General features: G+C 37.2%; 1 pseudogene; it reads right to left on the bottom strand.

Annotated features, from left to right (window-relative positions):
- LOC120433676 lies at nucleotides 1-2,278 on the bottom strand (annotated as a pseudogene).
- Nucleotides 2,279-13,353: the final 11,075 nt, after the last annotated feature.

Genomic DNA, 13,353 nt, shown 5'->3' with positions numbered 1-13,353 from the left:
TTAAGCAGTGATTGGTCATTTAATTGCATGGCATAAAGTAGACAGATATTCAGAAGAGTCTAATATAATAGTCAACAGTATTTTTCGAACTGGTAATAACAGAAAAAAAACTGTTTTCATAGCAGTTACGGTAAACAAATATTGCCCTGTAACCTTTTTTTATATACATTTTAACACCATATTTACACATGGAATGTATACATAGTGTACCTGCTAAAGTTATATTATAATTATATATTATAATTCAATAAAATGTTTTTGACAAAAGTTGTAGACAAAAGTTAGTGCATCTACTGTACAGAACAACAAGCAAAAAAAATCTTTCAAAACGTCCAGGGTTAGGGTGAGTACCACTCTCATTTTTTTCTTATGTTTTATCCTATTTGGATCACTAAAATATCCAAAATATAATAAGTTCATAAAAAATGTAACATGTAGTTTCTGACAGTTTATTTATTAAACATAAAACAAAACCTTACTCTAGATATGGTGACCTGGTTGATAGTAGCCGGTCTTTTAGTGGAAGAAAAATTCAGACAGGACTTAAAAGAAGGAATTTTTGGAAGACATCATTTCCTTTATATATACAGTATGGTAAGTGAAGATGGGGCCTAGAACATGAACAGAAGAAGGAGTGATTAAAGAAGAACTTCCTTCAACCCTTAAACTATTTTCTACATACATCAACAGAAATCTCATGTCTAAAATCATTTTCTACACTAAAGTTTAAAAAGTAATAAAAAATTAGGGCCACAAGGATACATTTATTTCACTCCCTGTGTTATGTATATTCCCATAATTAACGCATGGGTACAGTTTGACAGGACACATGCAGCAGACCTCAAAGGTAGAGCTTGTTTATAATGTTATTCATGCACCTTGGAAAATTATTAACTTCTTAATCGCTGGCTCAGTGAGAAATAAATTATATCATAAACTGACCTGTTACAAAATATGTGTTTAATGTCAATATGCTTAAGGGTTTCTGTTTCTTTCATGTGTACCTTCCTTTTTCCCAGAAATTGTGAACAAAGAGGAGAGGACTGTAACTTGAGAAGATGGTCAGGGATCATGTTTTGTAAAGGCTCAAGAACAGGTCTTACTGCATGTTTTCACTATTACACTTTTTTAACCTTCATTTACAAAGATAATAAAAATTTCACTCCTTAAATAATAAGCTACATAAAATGGCTGACTGTGTAGTTTAAATATACAGCGGAACAATACTAGTTCAGTTTCAATAAAATTTGAGATTAGGAGATAGTACATGAATATCATAATAGCCTATATGTGAATATAAAAATATATATTTTTTAAAGAGTCAAGGAAATTCTGCCCTGTTGTTTCATGTTGCATTTTTATCTTATCTTTTCAGCTTCAGGTTAGCAGTACGGGCCTGGTTTTTTAAAGTCATTCCAAATCTGCTCGCGGTTAGTGTGTGGAGAAGTTGTGGTGGCTACTATCCTGGAGAAGGCACAGCGATTATATGGCAAAGGAAATACATAGAAGTAACCCCAGTTTGGGGGGTCGGTGGGAGGAATGCCCAGGTGCTGCATTAACAACCCTAAATACACATCCTCAATGTAAACTGCTTTAACATGTCTGGATGCCTCAGTGAGCTTTTTTGGGAGGTCTAAAGACAAAATGTAGCCCAGGCCCAGAGCATAGCGGGGGTACTGTGGCGGAGCATAAATGTTATGAGGTAGGTACCACTTAGAGCTTGGATTTCGCAGTACTGTAGCGCCATTTGCCACAAGCCCAGTCATATAGTTTGATTTTTGAGCATTCAAGAGCATACTGACAAGATTATGTACATTCAGGAACATGTCTGAATCAATCTTCATAGCATAAGAGGCGCTGGAGCAGTGTGCAGTTAGCCACTCCAGCATCACCATGGTCTTAATGGTGAGATTCTTGTAGCAGTCCACAAAGTTGCTCTGGATCAGGTCGTGATGCTCTTTGCTCTCCTGAAGTACCTGCTGTTGGACCTGCTCCACCTCCACCCCCGCGTGCAGCCCCAGTAAGAAGAAAAGCCTCACCACTTTGTCCAGGACGAGACTTTCACTCCCCCAGGTGTTGCGAATGATGTCACGGTGTTGCCTATTGTTTGGGGCCACAGGAACGATCAGAACCACAAATGGCTTCTCCTGTTCACATTTCTGTGGCTCATTTATGATGTACTGGTAGTCGTGGGGTATTCGACTAAATATGGTCCAGGTGACATGTAAGGAACAGGAGTTGGTGGTAGAGTTGTATTCTGAGAGAGAGGAGTTGTCATTAGCTGTAGTGTTTAGTGAGGATATATTTAGTATCTGACCACTGAAGAAATTCATCAATTTTGCTGATTGATTTTGCATCCACTTTTTGGGTTCCCGCCTGGTGTCATTGTATTTCTGCTGTAAATCAGGAAAAGACCTGCAAATATCAAAATAAAAACGAAAAACTTGTTCCGGGAAAACTTGAACCATCTCCCATCCTCTGCTGGCTTCTCACTTTCCACCATTTCTTGGCTAGAGGAGAGATAAGGTATTGAGATAGCTTTCTGTCAGTGGTTTTGCTTTCAAACAAATCAATTCATCAAATGATTAAATGCAAGTTATTAGAGTGCTATTACCTCACACGGGCTGATCCCTGAGGATCATATTTTTTCAAATGTTCTATAGAAATATCTCTCAACCAGTGACAGTGCCTAGTTTACTTTTTGCTGCTCCCTTATTTGAAAGACATGAGAGACAAAAAATGCATTTAAAAAGATTACATACCTTCATTGGATGTTACCATTCAGTTTTCTACAAATGTAAGCTTTCCCCTTCTCCAGTTGTACGAAGAAAAAATGAGGAGATGCTGTTTCATTGAAAAATTCATGTCAACGCTTCAGGCATTTTGTTTCACAGGGACAGACTAGAGCAGGCACCAAGGAGTGTTAAAGCTTTCCAGAGATTAACAGCCCATCCTATGTCTGTTCTAGGGTTGAGCGAGTAACCATGGCATTGTGTGACGTCACTTACCTGTGAGGCAGCCACGCCTTTGTTTTCTCCACACCTTTGTTTTGCCTGTGAAAGACTCCTAATCCTCCTAAGGCTTTGTGAATACCTGTTTGCCTTTTCTGATCTTGAGTGTAACAAATTGATGTGTGTATAAAAAATATATTTCCAATTTCGTGTTAGTTATATATCAACTGTTTTGACAGAAAGTTGCTGTAGGGTGCTCATATTAATTGTCTATTGTTTAACGTTTGACCAGTTTGGAAGGTGTAAAGCTTTTGCATAACACCGATACACACCTGTATGATCAGTGGTTCAAGAACAAGATCCTTTAATTATTATATTAAATAGTTAAGAGCAACATTAAGTATTACACTGCTCCATGTTAGTTTGTAAACAGCCATTTAACAGATTTATATTTGCAGTGTTGGTATTACAGTGTCATGACATAATTTGAATGTATGCTACCACATAACACATCACTGTGTAATCTACATCATTTTCTGTAGCTAAAATGTATTGATGACTTCTAAACAACTCATATGCAAGAACTTTGTTGAGAGTTAATAGAGATACTGTTCTGAAGACAGGACCTGGTCTGTGTACAAAGCATTATTCATTTGCATTTGTTGACGTTGTATCATGAGAAATGCTCGTTTGTGAGTACTTGCTATTTTCATAGTCTACTTGTGCTAATGTAAATGTACACCGATGGTCCATGTACAACTTCAACAACTGCAAACGAATGATATTTTGTACATGGATTGGTGTGTTTTTAAAGTGCTATATAAATAAATGATGATGATGATGATGGATTGATAACAATCCATTCACCAAATGTGTGTGTGTGTGTGTGTGTGTGTGTGCGTGTGTTGCTGATAAGAAATGAAAGACATATTATGTGAACCTAAAGAACAATCACAAGGAAACTCACCTTGAATGTACTGTGTCAACACAGAAGTGTGTACGTGTATTTGTGCTAGAAACTGAGTTCAATAGAAATCAGTGAGGCGTTCCTCTTAGGGTTACAATATAGTATAAGTTCCATGCATCCATAAAACATTTAGGGAATAGCAGTTAGAGATTATCTAACTGACAAGTTACCTAGCCAGTCAGTATCCATTATGTATGGAGGGCCATGAGTACCAAAATAAATTAAGGTAGATCACTAAATAATGAATTTAATGTGTTACTAATGAATTAAAATTGGAAAAAATAATCAAAATTTATAAACAATTGATTTAGTATCACTTCATTCAATTTGAATTGCTCATAACAAATTTATTATTTTCTCATTTTTGTAATTTTCATTAATGACACATTAAATTAATTATTTATATATTTAATTATTTTCAATTATTTATTTTAAATCAGAATTGGAATACTTTAATTTTATTAATGCTAGAGGAAATGATGCACAAAAAATAATTCATTATTAACACACTTAATAAATTATTGTACACTCCTTGTTCTGCTGCAGTGTTCATGAATTAATTTATCTATCAATCTCACCTATCAAAGTCAGGGGCCAGGGTTAAGGCTGATCAAGTCAATGCCATTAGTTTGGCGTAGTGGCCATTCTTGTAGTGGGCGTTTCTCGATACATACAGCCATTTTAGACTTTTGGACCAAAACTACAGGTAACTTTTTGAAGTACTACTGCCTTCGTGTTACCAAATACACTATTAATATTTTTTAGCTGAGGATGTAGTGTCGTAACCTTCACATGTCCAGTCAATTTTTCAACATAGTCTTTTTACAAAAGTGGTCCAACGTTTTCAGACATTTACATTTTACTGGTATATTTTTTATGTCGTTTATAGATTTTTAATCACTATTTGGTAACGTCTCTGGAATAATTGGTGCTAACAGGGATCATTTTCTGTGAAAAAAAAGGCATAAGATCTGTGAAATGATCCTTTTAGATTAGTCAGATGCTGCCAGCACCACCTCTTTCATGTGAAAGTGAAATCCTTGGTTAACTTAGTGACCCTTTATCCTGATCGACAATGTTAGGTTAAGTGAATCCACATTACAGAAAGATACCCTGCATATGTTGAGCTCGCTTCATAGAATAGGGCCTTGGTGAGATAGTGGTATTCGTCAGCTCGGTGTCACTGTGTGCCTACTTCCTTTCTCTTTACAATAATTAATAATATGAAAATAGTAGTCTCCTAACATCCAGAGGTTTGTATGATGTGTTTCATAGTGTTTAACAATCCATTTACCATTAAGCTTAACAGTTACTACATGTCAGAAATGCAAACATCTCTTTTAATGATGTGTTTGTAGCATCGCTATATTTTACTTCCACATCTGTAGAGATGATGCTACTAAGAATATGGTGCAAAATGATTGGTGTTAGGGTAGAGAAACTTCAGGACATAATTAGATAACAGCTCTCACCAGTCCTCTTCCACACACAGTTCTACATTATGTTTTAGACAGGAATAGTAAGATTTTCCAAAAAGGATCTATTGTTAATAGCTAATTATTACATATGAGTTCAGATTTTCAGCACAAGATGTAAGCATTCATTCACATTCACATTTAAGGCGAGATCTGCAACATGAGAAAAGACCAGATAAAGAAAGCTGCAGATACTTTTTAGAAGACAGCTTCAGATAAAAACAACTGCAGGCAGATCCTTGTTAGACTTTAACAAGATTTCCACATTAAGTGAAAATGAAAGTTTAAAAACATTAACTGGTGGTAAAATATTAATTTACTGTTCTACACACTAAATCACTGGATTAACCCATCCCTTTTACAACAGTGTTGCATTATACTGGTACATTGTTATGATTCATTGTTATGATATCATTTTCTGTGGAAGAAGAGTCATATCCGTGACTGGATATGACGCGTAGTTTTTTCTATGCGTTTGGGCCTTTTGTCCACACCTAAACAGCGCTTTGGGTCAGTGAAAACTGAGATTTTTAAAAACTCCGGCCAGGGTGGAGATTTTCGAAAACTAATTCTTTGCGTTTAGATGTGGATCAGGAAAACAGAAATTTTGTCACGCAACGTCAAAGGTGTGCGCTGTTTTTGACGTCACACTGTGCTTTATTGTTTACATGAGATGAATTTCTGTAATGACATAGACAAAATACTGTTGCTGTTAATGTTACTATCTGGAGTTTTACACGTTTTACAAATACTCACGCAGTTACTGTCCCACCTATTAGAAAGACAGAAGCGTCAGAGTGAACATGTACATCAACCACTCAAAATTGCCACGTTCAGCCAACCGTTTGGTTCATTCCTTTGGGGCATATTTACTTTCCACTATAAACACGCTCCTTTTACTCAACCGCAGAGTGTCAACAAAAGATGGTGCTTTCTTCAAAACAACTGTTCACACCTTTCTCCCTGTCTCGTCATGCTTATTAGGTTCAGTTCTGTCTCCTTGTGTGTGCAGTTTCCTTATTTCCCTTTCAGGCTTTATGAAGGAGTTTCAACGTTGTTATTTGGACAGTGGCTGCTTTTTAAATAATTTGAAGTCCAGTTCATGCAACTGAGAGGGGTGCTATTTTAACCTTGCAACTGTACAAATTAAAGTGTTAACTTTAGTAACTTTAGTAACTAGTAAAGTTTGGTTTACAAAACCTGTATTGCCAAATGGTATGGGGACTTTGATTAATTTTACATCACTTTACTGGTTAACTGCATACTGAACATTAAAAAAACAGGCTGTCTGCAGAATGCGGGAGTGAACCAGGATGAGGTCAAGCAAACAATAGCTCGATAGCGCTCAATAGCTGCCTCAGGCGTATGCCTCAGCCATATGAAACTAGATAACATGTAAAGGAGAGGCAAGACAGTGTGTGTGTGTGTGTGTGTGTGTGTGTGTGTGTGTGTGTGTGTGTGTGTGTGTGTGTGTGTGAAGAAATAGACAGTGACAGGAGAGGCAGGTTTCCGTCCCTAGGTGAACCTGCACCCAATGGAGTAGAAGAAGAGCACCAAGAGGTTAGGGTCAACCTGTGCGCCAATAAGGGGGGCTAGAGTCTAAACCATGGCCCTCCCCAATGGTTTTTTGACCAATCAGATAGAAGCACATTCTTGTTTATATATTTTTTTTTACTGCCAAATTAGGGCTATGTGTCTTCTGGAAGTGTGCTACAGCAAACTTCTGCAGACTGTGTTTTTTTAATGGGAAAGAGATCCATATACATTAATTTTTTTCTAACTGCTTGAGGCAATAAATATAAATGAGTGAAAATTTGGATTGGGACTGAGACCCTCTTTTGCCTTAGATAAAGAGAACCCCAACAGTGTGTAACGTATCAGCTATTTGGGCTGACTTTTTATGGGGGTTGATGTGACAGGACTGAGGAAACAGAAGCAACCTCATGGTCCCTTCCAGAAAACGGGACATTAGAACACTTCTAAAAAATGCTGTCTAATTTTATAAATTTAGGGTTTTCCTACTTGATTTTCAGTTTTTGTTGTTTCTTTTGAAACTGACAATTTGTTTCAAGGAGCCGAGTACATGCTCACACAGCCACCCCAAGATAAAAGGAGTGATATTCTGATGTCGCAAATTTCATGAATGCAACTCTGCGCTGAAACCTGTTTCTATGACTGAGCTGACCTAAACTAAAAACATCATTCCACCAAGTTGAAATTACTTCTGAATATTTTTAAGTTAAACTATGTTGTAAATTCAATATGATGACACAAAGTTTGCAGACTTTTAAAAACGGTATTCCAACAGTAATGGAATGGCCCTGGAAGTGCAGGGCCGTTACGCCAGGCTGCTCTTTGTTGACTTTAGCTCTGCTTTCAATACGATACTCCCGGACAGACTAATAGTTAAACTGCTGGAAATCGGACTTCCTTCTACCACCTGCCGCTGGATCAGAGACTTCCTGTCAGACCGTGTACAGAGAGTTAGAGTGGGGCCTCATCTTTCCTCAGCCCTCAGCCTCAACACCGGCTCTCCACAAGGCTGTGTACTGAGTCCCCTACTGTACACTCTGTACACACATGACTGTGTTAGTACCCACCCAGACAACGCAGTCATCAAGTTTGCAGATGATACCACCGTGGTGGGGCTCATCTCAGGGGAGATGAGACGGCGTGCAGAGCTGAAGTTCAGAGGCTGTCAGATTGGTGTGTAGATAACAACCTGGACCTCAATACCACCAAGACAAAAGAACTGGTAGTTGACTTCAGAAGGAGGAAGTCCGAGCTGCAGCCTGTCAGCATCAAGGGGAGTGCGTGGAAAGGGTCTCCAGTTTCAAGTTTCTGGGTGTGCACATAGACACAGACCTCCAATGGAGCTCTAACACCTCTGCGGTCTTAAAGAAGGCCCAACAGCGTCTCCACTTTCTGAGAATCCTCAGAAAAATGGACCTGAAGAAGGAGCTGCTGACCGTCTTCTACCGCTGCTCCATTGAAAGTGTGCTGACATATTGCATCGGTGTATGGTTCTCCAGCTGCACCACAGCACACAGAAAGGCACTCCAGAGGGTCATCAATATGGCCCAAAAATCATTGGACATCCTCTTCCCTCCCTGAAGGACCTGTACAGCACTCGCTGTCTCAAGAGGGCACGCAGCATCCTCACGAGACTGTACACACCCAGGACACCGGGTGTTTAAGCTGCTGCCGTCTGGCAGGAGGTTCAGGCTGCTGAGGTCCCGAACAAACAGACTCAAGGACAGCTTTTACAACAGGGCAATAGCCTAATCAATGCAAATAGCTGACCTGATTGGCTACCTGCCTGGACTTTTTTTAGGGGAGGTAACAATGTTTAAAACAATAACAATAGTAATATTTATATTTATAACAAGGTGCAATAATAATTAATGTGCAATAATAACAGTGTGCAATACACATAACACTTATTCTTCTTTTTTATTTCTAAGTTAATATACTGTGTTGTGTTGTTTGTGTTGCGTTGTGATGTGTCATATCGTGTCGTGTTGTGTTATATGTAGTACCGACGTGGGACAGTTTTTCCAATTTCATTGTACTACTGTACTATGTATGACTGTGCAATGACAATAAAGAATTATCTTATCTTATCTTATCTTATCTTATCTTAATCTAAAAATTGGATAAATCTGTGATTATGATAATATTATTAAAGGACAAAATTCATTCATTCATCAATTATTATTAAAACTACCGTTAATAATGTGTTTATTTATGTATTCCTTTTTTTAGGATTCAGATGCTTTCCCACAAATTTTGCCTGTTTCATTTCCTAGATTCAGGTTGAGATGGTCATATCATGTTGATGATATTGCTTTGATTGCATAATGAGGCGTCACAAAAATACCTTTTATTTATTTAGTTTTTAAATCTAACATGTTATTATTTCCTTACATGTAAAGTAAAGAATGAAAAAATGAATAAACTGTAAGTGAACAGGTAGATTAGGTAGATAAGGATGTCAGATCAAACTTGCATCCCTGCTCCATTTCAGCATATGTTACCTCCAATAAGCTTCTGCAAATCCATGACTTCTTTTTTAGTTTTTGCAGCTTGGTCTCTAGAAGTGTTATTTTATCCACAATGTTTGTGACTTTCTCTCCCAAAGCTCCCAGGTCTTAAATTATACGAGTGAAAGAGCAGACATCACAACTTTTGTCACAATGGCTTTTAATTTGAGAATCACAAAGGCAGCTGCCGATTGCATGAATGAGGCCTGCAAATGACTTCATCTTTGCACTTTTGTGCTCTGCTTCTCTGTTTAGAAGTCCTTAACTTTTGTCTCTTCAGAGATGCAAAACCAAGTTTTACTGGTCTTAAACATCAGCTTGAACAATATCCTGGCCACTGTTGTCAAAACACACAAACTCCTAGGATTGGTTGCTATCTGTGATCTAACTTTTTTCAAAATTGCAAACACGTGTTCTGTCAGACACATTCAAAGTCACTGGATTACTTTACTAGAGTTTAATACCAAACAGTTTACCTGAACTAAACCAACTATTTTGTCAGAATTTTAGCAGATTCGAAACAAAAAAGCACACATTTTATTGTGACATTAATATGAACAGCATGAAATAAATCTTTTTTTTTTTTTTTTTGCTTGTTTAAAAAACACCAAAAAAACTAAACTAAATGTTTAAAAAAAATATTTAGTTTTTCTTACCCTAAAGCTGATTTTACTCCTGCTCATAAGATCATCAACAATGAACTGGGTCCCATAGCCGTAGTAAAAAGAAAAAAATAAATAAATAAATATATATATATATATATATATATATATCATATTCTTAAATCCCAGAGGCACATAAGAAGCACATAATAGCTGTTTAGCTTCATTGACATCTATTCAAAGAAGACTGCATCATTAGTGGTTCCTGATGAAATCCAGCCAATAAGAAAGTGGAGCAGACACAACAGATTGTCTTGTGTAAACTTTGAGGATTTTATTTCATTTACAAAGGGAGGTTTCAACATCTCATACAATTACTGTTTGTCTTTCAGTGGGTTATCTCCTAAGATCCACACCTGAATAAATAATAACCTTCACTGGGAAGTTTGCTTACAACCACCGCTTTGTCACTCATCTGCCTGTGTACATCCTGCTGGAGTAAATTTATGTTATTTTAGAAAACAAAACAGAAATAAAATAAAACAACAGAACTTTGGACCCTTTTGGACTAAATCCAAGAAAATATTAGTTTAATAGTGTTTAAAAGTAGTGCGCTGGTTTAACCCTCTGGGATGAGCAGGCAACATATGGCTGAGGGTTTGAATGTGACCGGAGGCTCTTTGCCGCAGGGCTTCCCCTCTTTCTCTCTTCCCCCGCTTTCCTGTCTCTCTTCACTGCACCGTCTACTAAAGTCGGTAAAAGGCTGATAAAGAAAGTGTTTAAATTTAGTTTTCATAGTATAAGAAGCTACCTTAGACATTTTTTCATGCTCTTACAAAATGAATGAGATCCAAAGATTGATTGGGTCAGCATCAGTACTACATTCTTATTTAGTAAATACCTCATGACTCTCATACGGATAAGAGGAATGGATGGATGAATGGATAATACAGTCCTATAATCTTCTTTATCAATATTATGTGTGATTGTTATACAAATGACCACTTTATTCATTCATTCCGATATTTTGGTGGTGATTAGTATGGTATCTTAAGCATAGTGTGTCTGTAAAAGCAAGTTTGTAAATTCACAACATATGAATGAATGAATGAATCTTAGCAGTGAGATTTTGTCACGATCAATTTTACTTTGATAATCGCCAAGGCAGCAGCCAATTGTGAGAACGAGGATTGCAAATGTCTTCCTCTTTGCACTCAGAGATGCAAAACAGGACTCACCTACTGTAAACATTAAAACCTGCCCATGTAATTGATCCCTGATGGGGAAATTTAAAGAAAAGTACCTAATGCAAATCCTTCTGGTCTTACAAGTCAGCTTGAATAAAAAGCTGGCCACAGAGGAGCAAGAAAAAGAGAAAGGTGCCACTGATGTGAAAACAGCAACTCCTCAAAGTGCAAACATTTCATCCAAAGTCCAAAGTCCAGGACACTCGGGATCAAAAAGCAAACATGATCCAGGATGAAGGAAGAAGCATTCATGAGGACATCAGGAAGTTTATTTTTAAAAGGGGGGGGGGGACCTGCATTTTCACTCTGGTTTTTATTATTTTATTTATTTTAATAGTCTATAAATGAGGCTCTGAACAATAAATGAGTAAACCTCTCTTTAAAACTGTGGAGTCACTGTACTGCAGATTCAACATGTGTTTACTTGAGGTTTCTAAGTTTTCTTGAGGTAATGTATTTCCATACTTAAGTGAGGGCAAGTTATCACACTTTTCAGTGAAATTCTTTCTTTCACCTTTTTATCTTTTGTTGCTGTGAACTAGCTTTTTTTTCTCAAATTTGCAGAAATATGTTCAGTCAGAAACCTTTAATGACACTGGATGATTTCGTTACAACTTAATACCAAACAGCTAAAACCAAAAAGCCTTTTTGTTTTGTTTTTTTCTAGAATCTAGCTGCAGTTCAGCTGGAGTACAGCAGGGGGTGCTTGCAAGATACTTCTTAATGAGCAGGAGTGAAGACAGCAAAATGGGTAAAATAATTATCAGCTTCAAAACAAAGAAGCACACACTTTATTACCTTAATGTGGACTGCTCAAAATAAAACAACACTTGTGTCATTTATTTGTTTTTGCACTGAAGCCGATTTTGTCCATAAAACACGAGCCTTCTAATAATGCTGTTCTACAGGACACACTGCCTCAGTGGAACTAGTTTCCAAATGATAGCAAGACGTTAGAAATGTGATCAAGATGTAACAGAAACTCTAAACTTTGAAGATGACCATACATTTAAACAGCGAGACGATATCTATTGTGTTAACACTTCCGGTCAAAAATATGGTGCAAAATATCAAAAGAAAAATGTTTATTCCACCAAGATTAGGATAGGCCAGGTGTAACGGGTTCAACTACGTGATCAAGTATGCAACATGTTGTACAGTTGTGAATACTCTTGTGGGTAACGTGTGATAAACCATGCAGATGTGGTTTTACTGCAATTGAAAATTTCTCCTTTAATCGGGTGCATCTGATTATCCGTTTATAACATGAGTGACTAAATTTCAAGTGGGGACTCACTTAAATTGTGGCAATTTCTTGTTAAGCTAATGCCCTGAATCCATTATTCCTATAAAACGTATTGTTTTATTCCACGAAAATGAAACGCATACACACACACGTGAGTTTTGAGTTCAGCAAAACAGCAACAAACCACTTCCTTTTTTGTGGCTCCTCCTCAGATACAAATAAAGTTCAAAGTGAAGTTCAAGCCTGCTTCTCTCTCTATCTGATGATCATGGTGTTGAAACCAAACCAAGCAGCACTGCTCTTCACTCAGCTATTAGTGGTGTGGCATGTCTTTGCAGGTACAGAGTATATTTGTCTTTTTATGCAGATCAAATACAGAAATATATTTTTAAATCATTTTTCTTCCCTTTAAACAATAGAGTTTGTTGAGAAAGGACACAGAGGTGTGATGGTGATCCCAGGAGATTCTGTGACCCTGACTTGCAACATATCTGAGGAAAATGCAACACAAATCTCCTGGACCAACGGCAGATCTGTTTTCAACATTCAGTTGTGCTGAATCGCACCTTTTCAAATTTCTCATTTTACAAACTGAAAATAAACCATCAGTTACCTCCAGAGATAACTGTTTTTAGTGCTCAAGCTGAGGATGAAGGACTTTATACATGTAGCATAACTGGCAAAGATGGCCTACACAGCATTACGTGGAATTTAACTGTGTCTGAGAAGCCCAAAAGTAGGTAGAACAAAACATCTCACAGTCACTTTTAGTAAAGCTTCAATAACCAATGAAAATTACATCTATGCTGCTTTACAGAATCC

Source organism: Oreochromis aureus, linkage group 16, assembly GCF_013358895.1.
Source record: "Oreochromis aureus strain Israel breed Guangdong linkage group 16, ZZ_aureus, whole genome shotgun sequence".
Taxonomy (NCBI): Eukaryota; Metazoa; Chordata; class Actinopteri; order Cichliformes; family Cichlidae; genus Oreochromis; species Oreochromis aureus.
The sequence above is the reverse complement of the archived record's forward strand: the minus strand, read 5'-3'. Positions and strand labels throughout refer to the sequence as shown.